Consider the following 9705-nt stretch of genomic DNA (forward strand, 5'->3'; position numbering starts at 1 on the left):
GGTTTTCTTCTCAGTCCATTTCTCTCAGGTTGTTGATGGCTGTTAGCTCTCTGTGCCCTCCCATAGTGGAGACAGAGGAGAACTCAGACTCTCTTCCTTTTCTTAGAAGGACTTAATTCCATCATGGGGGCTCCACCCTCATGACTTAATCTAAACCCAATTACTTCTCAAAGGCCCACCTCCAAGTGCATTGGGAGTTGGGTCTTCAACATATGAATTTGGGGGTCACTGTCAGTACATAAGTAAGCATATCTGAAATAACACACTAGGGTTCATGCAAAGGAAAAAGATACACTAAATAAATGTGAAATTGAAAAGCAAAGTAATACCATCAATACTAGGCAAAATAGAACATAAGATGAACATCTGCTAAATACAGAATTCTCCCACAACATAGATCATGAATCTGCCTCACAACACAAGACAACTACAAAATATATATGGCAAAAACTGACAGACATACAAAAAGAAAAATGCAAATCCACAGTCTTAGTGGGAGAACTCAAAAAACTTCCCTCAGAAAGCAACAAATGATGCAGACTAAATATAACGACAATTTGAAAAAATGCCATCCCAACTTGATATTTCTGGTGATATTGGGGCTGTTTATTGTGTATTTGAGAACTTCTGTTCATCTGTTTGTCAAATTGACCAGCAGGGGGTGCTGGGGAGGGAAACACTCCATCAGGAGAGCGCTGGCCACTTGTCTCTAAGCCTAGAGGCTCCTGTTCCCCCTCATGATCATCACCTATCAGGGGCAAGCACTGCTGATACAGGAGTTAAAAGAAATTATTAAGCAGTTAGTGTAGGTAAGGGAGCCCTCGGTAAGGGTTTTCTTTTAATGAAAAAGCAGCCCCCATATACTTTCTTTTCTAACAAAAATCAGCCTGAAAAATCAAGCCACAAGCACAGATAAGCAAGCTAAAAGCTTGCATAGTTAAATGCTGGCACCTATAAATAGAAAAGGGGTACCTGGAAGCCAGGCGTACTCAACATGGAGGCTTCCTCTTCCATTTTTGTTGTTGTTGTTGTTGTTGTTTTGTTTGTTTTGTTTTGGTTTTGGTTTTTTGGGTTTTTTTTTTCAGACGGAATCTCGCTCTGTCGCCCAGGCTGGAGTGCCGTGGCGCGTTCTCAGCTCACTGCCACCTCCGCCTCCCGGGTTCAAGCAATTCTCTGCCTCAGCCTCCTGAGTAGCTGAGATTACAGGTGCCCACCACCACGCACGGCTAATTTTGTTGTTTGTTTGTTTGTTTTGTTTTTTTAGTAGAGGCAGGGTTTCACCATGTTGGTCAGGCTGGTCTTGAACTCCTGACCTCTCATGATTCACCGTCCTTGACCTCTGAAAGTGCTAGGATTACAGGCATGAGCTATGGCACCTGGCCTCCTATTCCCTTTTCTTTGTCTTCACGTGTGCAGGCGACATGGCACAGGCCAGGTAGAGGCCCCATCTGCATACTAAAGATTAGTGTGGGATGGCCAGCCTCTTCATGTATCGCATCAATGGCACACCTGCTCCAACCAATCCTCTCAGCCCTATGTAAATCAGACACTGCCTCCTCAAGCTGATCTATAAAACCAACCACAACTCGCCCCATACCTGGAAACCTGCTCAGACACCCTTCCAATGCACAAGAAAACTCTCTCTTCTTTCTTTTGCCTATTAAACTTTCGCTCTTAAACCCACTCCTTTTGTGTCCACATCTTCAATTTCCATAGTGTGAGATAACAAACCTCTGGCATTTCCCCAGACAAGCGATGCCACTTCACTGCCATCTCAAGCCCAAGTGCCAAAAACGACCACTTTAGCTTGATGAATGCCATGGCTGCCACCATGCTGCTTAGGATAAGCAAGGACACGAAGATAGAGTGGGGACGGGTTTATTAGAGAGGCTGCAATAAAAGCACATTCCAGGCAACTTTCCACTTTTTAACTTCTGTCGCTTTCAAACTTAAAGGTGTTTTTTATTTCTGTTGTTTTGTTTTTCTTTTTAACAGTTTCTATTTCCGGCCAAAAGACTGCTCTTTGTTTTCCTGCTATAACTTATTTATTGTTTGTTCTAAAGTCGTTTCCACGATTGCATATAGGAAATAAGAAGGCAGCCATGTGTTTGCTCAACACATTGATCCTCTCTTCACCTAGAATTCAAGATTCCACCCCTCCTGATCTGCCAGTTTCCTCATATTTGCCTCATACCATTGACCTTGTTGGCAGATGAACCTGGCCAGTTCTACTTTACTAGGGACACCAACTCCTCTGAAATAACATCTGAGTCTTGGAATTTGCATATAAATCTTCCCTTGACACAGAAAACAGTATTTCCTTTTACCTTTACTAGAGGCATCCACTTGGGAGAATGGACAGCACTAAAATTACCCAGATTTCAAAACCAACCTGCTGTGCCTTTCTAGAGTCCTTGGAATGAAGACAAGAAAATAGGTTACAAGGGGATATTTTATTCTTCATTCCTCACCCTGAAGGAGCTCCTATTTTTAAAGGGATACACTGGGGACAGTCCAAAAGAAACTCTTGCAAATCGAGCTTTGCCATGCCACCACAAGAAGGGTAACCTGTGTGCCCAGGGGTGAAATTTTTAAGTTTTAGTAATGATGTCCAGGGTCACTCCTGTGGATATCAAAAACATTAAAAACCCTATAAGGGTGCCAAACTTTCAGAACCGTGTCTCTTCACAAGGACCTACCAAGGCCTAGAGATCATAGCACCTCACTAGCAGCCTACAGCCATTCTCCAAAGGTTCCCATCTGCCCCACCCAACACACACACACACACACACACACACACCCTTCTGCTATCCTTTGGCCCTAGATTTCACCTAACTTTGTTCTAAATCTTGATCTCCCTGTGCCCCCAAACTCATGTGGTATAGGGCCTTGGTAATCCCCTTGTAAGCATATTACCTGACTTCTTAAAAACTATTTATGAGACAAATATCTAAGGTAAAACTTTATATTTCAGGCCAGATGAGCACTCTTCTTATTATTATTACAAACACTGAACTTCTTAGTTGCTGAGAAAATATACTGAAAAAGAATTATTATGCTTGTATAGCCATAGATTATCTATGGAAAAGGACTGAGTGTCTCAAGAATGAGTGAAAATTGTTTCCCCTATATATACTTTGTTTCTTTTGAAAATTATATCCTGTGTATATTCCAAAGATAATGTTTTTCAAAAAGGGAAATTGCCTCCACTGTGGACCCTTATTACTTTGCTTATCCATCAAGTTCTCTTATTAACTGACTTATCCATCATAATCCCTTACTATCTTTTTATTCACTCACTAGTGTTTGTTTCTAGTGCTCATAATTGAACACAAATTTCTTTACTATTATATAAAATAAAGTAACAGCTATTAGCTGTTTCCTCCTTCACCTCAATAAGTTGACATCTTCCATAGAATCATTTCCCTGTTTTGCTCCCTCCTCCCATTAAGATGAGTGTGTTAAGTGATACAAAATGCTTTTATTCCTCTACCCCTCATCCCCCTGAACCCAATCCCTGGGTGTTTTAGTTCCAGGTGTCATAGAATTTCCCTTGCAGTGTGTCACAACTATTTAAAGAATCCTTCTTTAAAACTTTTATTACACATTCCCAGAGAGCCTATCATTGTCCATTTAGAGTTAACCCTCTACATAAAATTCATCAGATTGTTTTTGCTCACCACTGTTTCCTCACCTTATTATCTGCTCCTATCTGAGATCTCTGTGCCTATTTGATTAGTTAAAATTGTTTATCCAGTATTTTCTGCATGTAAATATGCTACTGATGTAATATCTGAAGACTCTCAAATCCACAAATATCTTTCTTTGACCCTCAGAAGAATATCATTTCTGCCGCCTTATAAATCCACAAATGTTTGTCTTTTACCCTCAAGGGACTGATTCCCTGTGACCTCACATTTTAGGATGACCAAATTTCATTTTTTCTGCTTTATACATAAGGAAACTGAGGTGCAAAGAAACAAGGTAAACTTGAACCTTCACTCAAGGTCACAAAGCTAGTAAAAAGTGAATGACTAGTGATGAGGGTTTCACGTTGAGATTAACAACCAACATCACAGTATATAATAGGACTTAACCCAACCTCAGCTTCATAAAATGAATGGACATTCCCTGATCTTCCCTCCACTCCCACCCCCACCTCAGGGGATTTCAGGATGTACCGGGCAAAGCTGTCTCGCTCCATCCCCAACCATTTCTCGGTCAGGGATGGGTGTTAAGAACTCCTCACTGCCCCTCTTGAAGCTTACATTCTGGAGCAGGGAGGCAGAAACTAAACCAAAAATTTTAAAAAAGCAGTAAACATATTTCCTATAAACTCAGATGTGGTGTATGAAAAACAACACATAATATGACCACAGAGGATGATGGAAGGGGAAAGAACAACAAAGAAACAAGAAAAGAGGCCTCAGATAGGAGCAGGTAAAAAGGAGAGAAAACAGGAAGGGGTCAGGACCGGTCTCCCTAAAAGCCTGGCATTTGACAGAAAGCTACAGAAAGAAGGAATAGAGCCAAGCACATACCAGGGGCGTAGGGTTGCAGTCTGAGGAAGCACTCCACGAAGCTCCTACGATGGTCCACTAGGGTGAACAAAGGACATACTTGAACCACCATTTAGATTCATCTTCAACTAAAAAATAAGAAATTGTGTGTAATATTTAATTACTTAATATACTAATTACAGTAGAATATACATAGTTGATGCTCAATTTGTTAAAAAGTAGGTGTGTAAAATTAAACCTCAGAGATTACTCTTGCCTATGACGACGAGCTCCTGAAAGGCAAGGATAGATCTCACCCATCTCTGTATCTTCAGAATCCATCATATTATGTGGAACATAATAGGAATCAGTAGCATGTTGGGGGGAAAGGTCGAAACCATGCTGAGCACCTCAATTCTGTGTAAACCTTTTCAAAAAATCTTCTACTTGACATCAGCGTCCCTTTTCTTTTGTATTTTTAGTAGCAACTAGCCCCACGCCTTGCAGAGGAGCCCCTAAGAAATGAATGGTTGAATGAATGCATGGACAGCGGGATGGACCAGTGAGTGAGGAGCAGTGATTGGCAGGACCTGCGCGCATTGAAATCCTGCCAAAGCAGCCTCTGCAAAATAAAAGACCTTAGGCTTTGGCGTCTGACAGAAGCTAAAATTATCCAAGAACTGTCCTTGGGCCACTTAGTTGAGGTTTCCTAATCTGTGAACAGAAAATGAATTAAATAGAAAGATGATTGGGACAAACTAATGGAAGGTGCCAAAGCACGATGCCTGGCACTGACGGACGCTTCACACCTGTTATCTCTCACCCTATTCTCTCTTCACCCCGCTCCCGCCCTGCAGCTCCCCGCTGTCAGCGCCAGAAATTCTTACCTGCTGAGAAAAGGAAAAGCACAAAGCTGACTTTACCCTGTGACGCTTTTAAAAACTCCAAAACACCCAGCGCGATGGGGAGTAGGTTTGCCTAGAGACAGGTGAAGCAGTCCTAGTTAACTGAGAGGAAGGGGAATTAACAAAGAGGGTTGAGCCACTACGAGCGGGAGTTACCTTGGACTAACAGGTGTATCTTCAGCGAGCACATATCCCGGCATCTCCCACGCCCATCCCTTCTTTTAGCGCCACAAATGCAGCCTCCTAAGAGAATGGGAAGCTTGGGAGTCAGAGAACCAAAGATTGAACTTAAGGGATGTCAATCTTCACTCGTCGCTTTTTTTTCTTCCCCGCCTCCTTGCCCTGCCCTATCCCGGTAGACGCGTTCTCTGGTGCCATCTTATGGCAGCATGCGTGACTACACCAAACGCGGAAAGGCGCCTTGCCCTGCCCTGAGTATCTGCAAATCCAGGGCTGGGCTGGGATTTTAAGGGCTAGGCTCACGTGCCCGTGGCAGTGCTTAAAAAGGGGCTGCCTGCGCAGATGTCATTCCCACAAGATGCAAGTAAAGAAGCACCGCGGACGATCGGGGACGGTCACAGAGCCACAGGCGGGGTGGTTGACCAGCTGACTGGCCTCACTTCTGAGAAATGCAAATTACCAAGACACAGTCCAACCAAGCATATCAAAACAGGATCTCTGCAGATGGAGCTCAGCGTTATGTGTTTTGGACAGCTCACAATAAGATTTTCACTCATCATAAACTTTGCCTGAGCTTCTCAGCCAGTTTTGTTGATGCCCGGGTTAGTTAAAAGCTGCAGATTCCTGGGCCTCACCCCAGACCTACTCTACTTAAACATATTGGGGTTCCCAGAATCCTTATTTTTAAAAACCTATCCAAGTGATACGTTTAAACGTTAAAGTGCAGAGAATCACAAACTGGAAGAACTCCTTAATTTACAAATAAGGAATGGAGACACCCCCCCACCAAGACAGAAAGGAATTTCCCCAAGGTCTCCCTGAAAGATCCTAAGAAAACGTGAGGTTCTAAGGTTAAAATCCTACCTGACACCCTTTCCCTTCCCCAACTAGTCCTGTGACCTCTAGCAAACTATCCTGTCCTCATCTGTGAAATGGGAGCAACAGTCACACCCACCCCAACTGGTGACTGCGAATATCAAATGGGGCCAAAATGAGTCAACTACCAATGACCGCCCCACCGGAAGTTGATGTTGAACTAAATCTTGATCGCCCTACCCCATTCATCTCCCAGTACCATTGTATGACCATGGAGGTGAAACCATCCAGCCGCATGTTAGTCCCAAACCATGTTCACCTCCATCCGCGGCTCAGTGAATATTTCTTTTCTTGAAGATAGCGAGTCTCCTTGGAGCCTCTGGAGTCTGGAGGGGGAATGTTATCTTCCGCAAGCTTGTGTTGTCTTCCCAAGACAGAATGGACTATGGGGTCTCCATGGGAAGAGTTAGTTGCCAGGGTTTCAAGGCTGGCTCCCAAGTGGTTGCTGGAGGCTTAGAGACCCCACGCCAGCTCTCTCTCAAATGGGGGCAGCTTGTTTGCAACAGTGAGTGAGGTGAGCCCACTACGAAGTCACAGGACAGGAAAAGACCATCCCATCTAAGCTTTTACATACCCCATTGCAAGCTCCAGAGTGTGGTGCCCAGGCCCATATCTCTAACCCACTCCCAGAGGACAATTCTCCTCAGCCTTTCCTGCCACTTCTGCCATTGTACATTCAGACAGTTCCCTGTTCTCTTCTATCAAACTCCTACTCAGCTCTCATCAATCTAGTCCAAATATAAATCTTTCTCTGTGATATGCTCTCAAGGTAGAGGCAGTGGGGCCTTCCTCTGTATTCCCAGAATGTTGTTAGGGTTCAATAGCATCTTTCAGGGGCTCATGAAGGAATCACTCTTCGTAAACACTGGCCTTATTCCCTAACTTCACCAGACCTAACCTTAGTGCTTGATCCATTCCCACCTCTCCCAACCACGTTGAGAGGCCTTTTCCTCTTTATGGGTTTGCAAACCACAAAATGACCCAACCACCAGTTACTTGGCCAAAAGTATTCTTGTCATATTTATATTAAAATCCAGCCAACACGATGCTCTGTGCCAAGGGAATGTTCCTTTTCAGGGCAAACACTCTGTCCCCAGGGATGTTAGACAACTTCCATAGCCCCATATAAGCATTAGCTGAAAGTGAGTTTTCCTTGGTGGCCCAACAGAGCACAGCTGCAAAGTGAAAAGCAAAGCTAAAGCTCTACTCTGCACCTATTGCTCTAGACAGTTTCTCTGTGAGGGTCAGTTGTATACGTAAGGAAGAAATGAAAGATTGCTCCCCAAAATGGCATCAGGTTACTTATCCCAATTGCGTGGTTCAGTTGCTACTCCAGTGATAAGCAAATAAAGAGGAAGTAGAAGCATAACTTTTCCTAAACTCAAGAAGCAGGGAAGCTTCGGAATTGGTGTGCAGCGGTGCTGCTTGGAGCGCCATTATGAAGGGACAAGAGTGGTCCGCTGGGAGGTAAAATTCAGGGCACCTAAGACACAGGGGCTCTAGGAAACAAGGCAGGCTTTTGTATTTATCGTTTGCTGTGATATCTGTGAACTTTCTTCTCCCTTTTAATTTTCCCTGTACTTTAATTATATTTCTCAGGCCAGGCGCGGTAGCTTACCTCTGTAATCCCAGTACTTTGGGAGGCTGAGGTAGGCAGAGCACCTGAGGTCAGGAGTTCGACCCCAGCCTGGCCAACATGGCGAAACCCCATCTCTACTAGAAAAACAAAACTTAGCTAGGCATAGTGGCAGGCATCTGTAATCCCAGCTGCTCAGAAGTCTGAGGTATGAGAATTGCTTGAATACAGGAGGTGGAGGTTGCAACATCATGTGTTGAATGTCCACTTCCCTCCTTATTTTTCGGTTGGAGTGGATTAGCATCTCCAATTCAACATGTCAAAAGAAGAATTACACACACACACACCCCAGTCCTGGCACACACAGCATCTCCTTCCTCAGACTTCCCCATATCAGTTAATGGAGACTTTGTACTTCTAGTTGCTCAAGTCAAAAGCCCAGGAATCATCACTGAGCCCTCTGTTTCTCTTATTTATGGAACATCCATAAGCAAATTCCATGGTCTGGCCCTTCAAAATAAATGTGGAATCCAGCCATTTCTAACACTTCCACCATTACCATCTGAGGCCGGCTCCAACATCTTTGCCATCCTGGGATAGACTCTTAGCTGCCTTCTCCCTTCCACATCTCTTCTTGTCCTCTCAGAGTTTGTACCCTGCACAGCTGCTTGGGTGATTTTTAAAAATATGTCAGGGTATATTACTCCCTTGCTTCAAATCCTCCATTTAAAATAAATTTCACATTTATGACAAAATCCAGACTTCTTCATATGGCCGACCAGGTGCTTTATGCTAATGGAATGTGCAGATGCTCCTCCCTAAGGAGCACCTTTTTCCAGGGTAAATTCTCTATCTCCAATGATGTCAGGCAATTTCGACAACATCATTCTCTACCACTTCTTGCTTTTCATAGATTTTTTTCCTCCAGATTCTACAAAAAAGAAGATCAATCCTTTTGCAACGATTTACTTCCTGATGTATATTGGTGCCAGTCACGTGTACTGCTTTCAGATGATTCAGGAATAACAGCGATTTGAGAAAGCTGTCATTAAGTTTTCTCTTCTCTTTGTCTGTATGACATTATTTTTACAATTATACTTCCAAAGTTTGCTCTTTCTGAAAACCACAAGACCCGTGTAATTTAAGCAGTGATTTTAGAGGTCTCTGTATATTTTACATTAAGTTCAGAAATATGTTCATGATTATTCCACCAAAACTATCAACTTTTACATAAACATCTGTCCTTCTATGAATTACAAAATAATTGTCACCACTCCCACTTAATCAACCATCTTCTCCCCTTCTTTGATCAACTTCTCAAAAATAACACCCAATACTTAAAGGCATCTCTCTCTATTCAGGGTCTCAGACAGTAAGACGTTCTTTTCTTAAACAGTAACATGTTTTCTCAAGCCCCATGCAAAGCACTTCTTTGATATCAGTTTGGGGAGGCCGAACTCTGGAGTCTTCATTCGAAGGGTAAAGTACCTCACTCAGTAATGCGCGTCCTGAGAACCCGGCCTAAGCAGTGCTGGCCGCTTCCTAGTCCAGGCTGGCACTGTCTGTGTTCGCCAGCCCCTCTGCGAAGTTAGTTCATTTGCAGAGCAGGCCAGGTATCTGTAGACTTCACGCAGACGCGGGTGCAGCCTGCTCTGAGACTGGGTCTCTG

The sequence above is a fragment of the Papio anubis genome, chromosome 12 (assembly GCF_008728515.1).
Source record: "Papio anubis isolate 15944 chromosome 12, Panubis1.0, whole genome shotgun sequence".
Taxonomy (NCBI): Eukaryota; Metazoa; Chordata; class Mammalia; order Primates; family Cercopithecidae; genus Papio; species Papio anubis.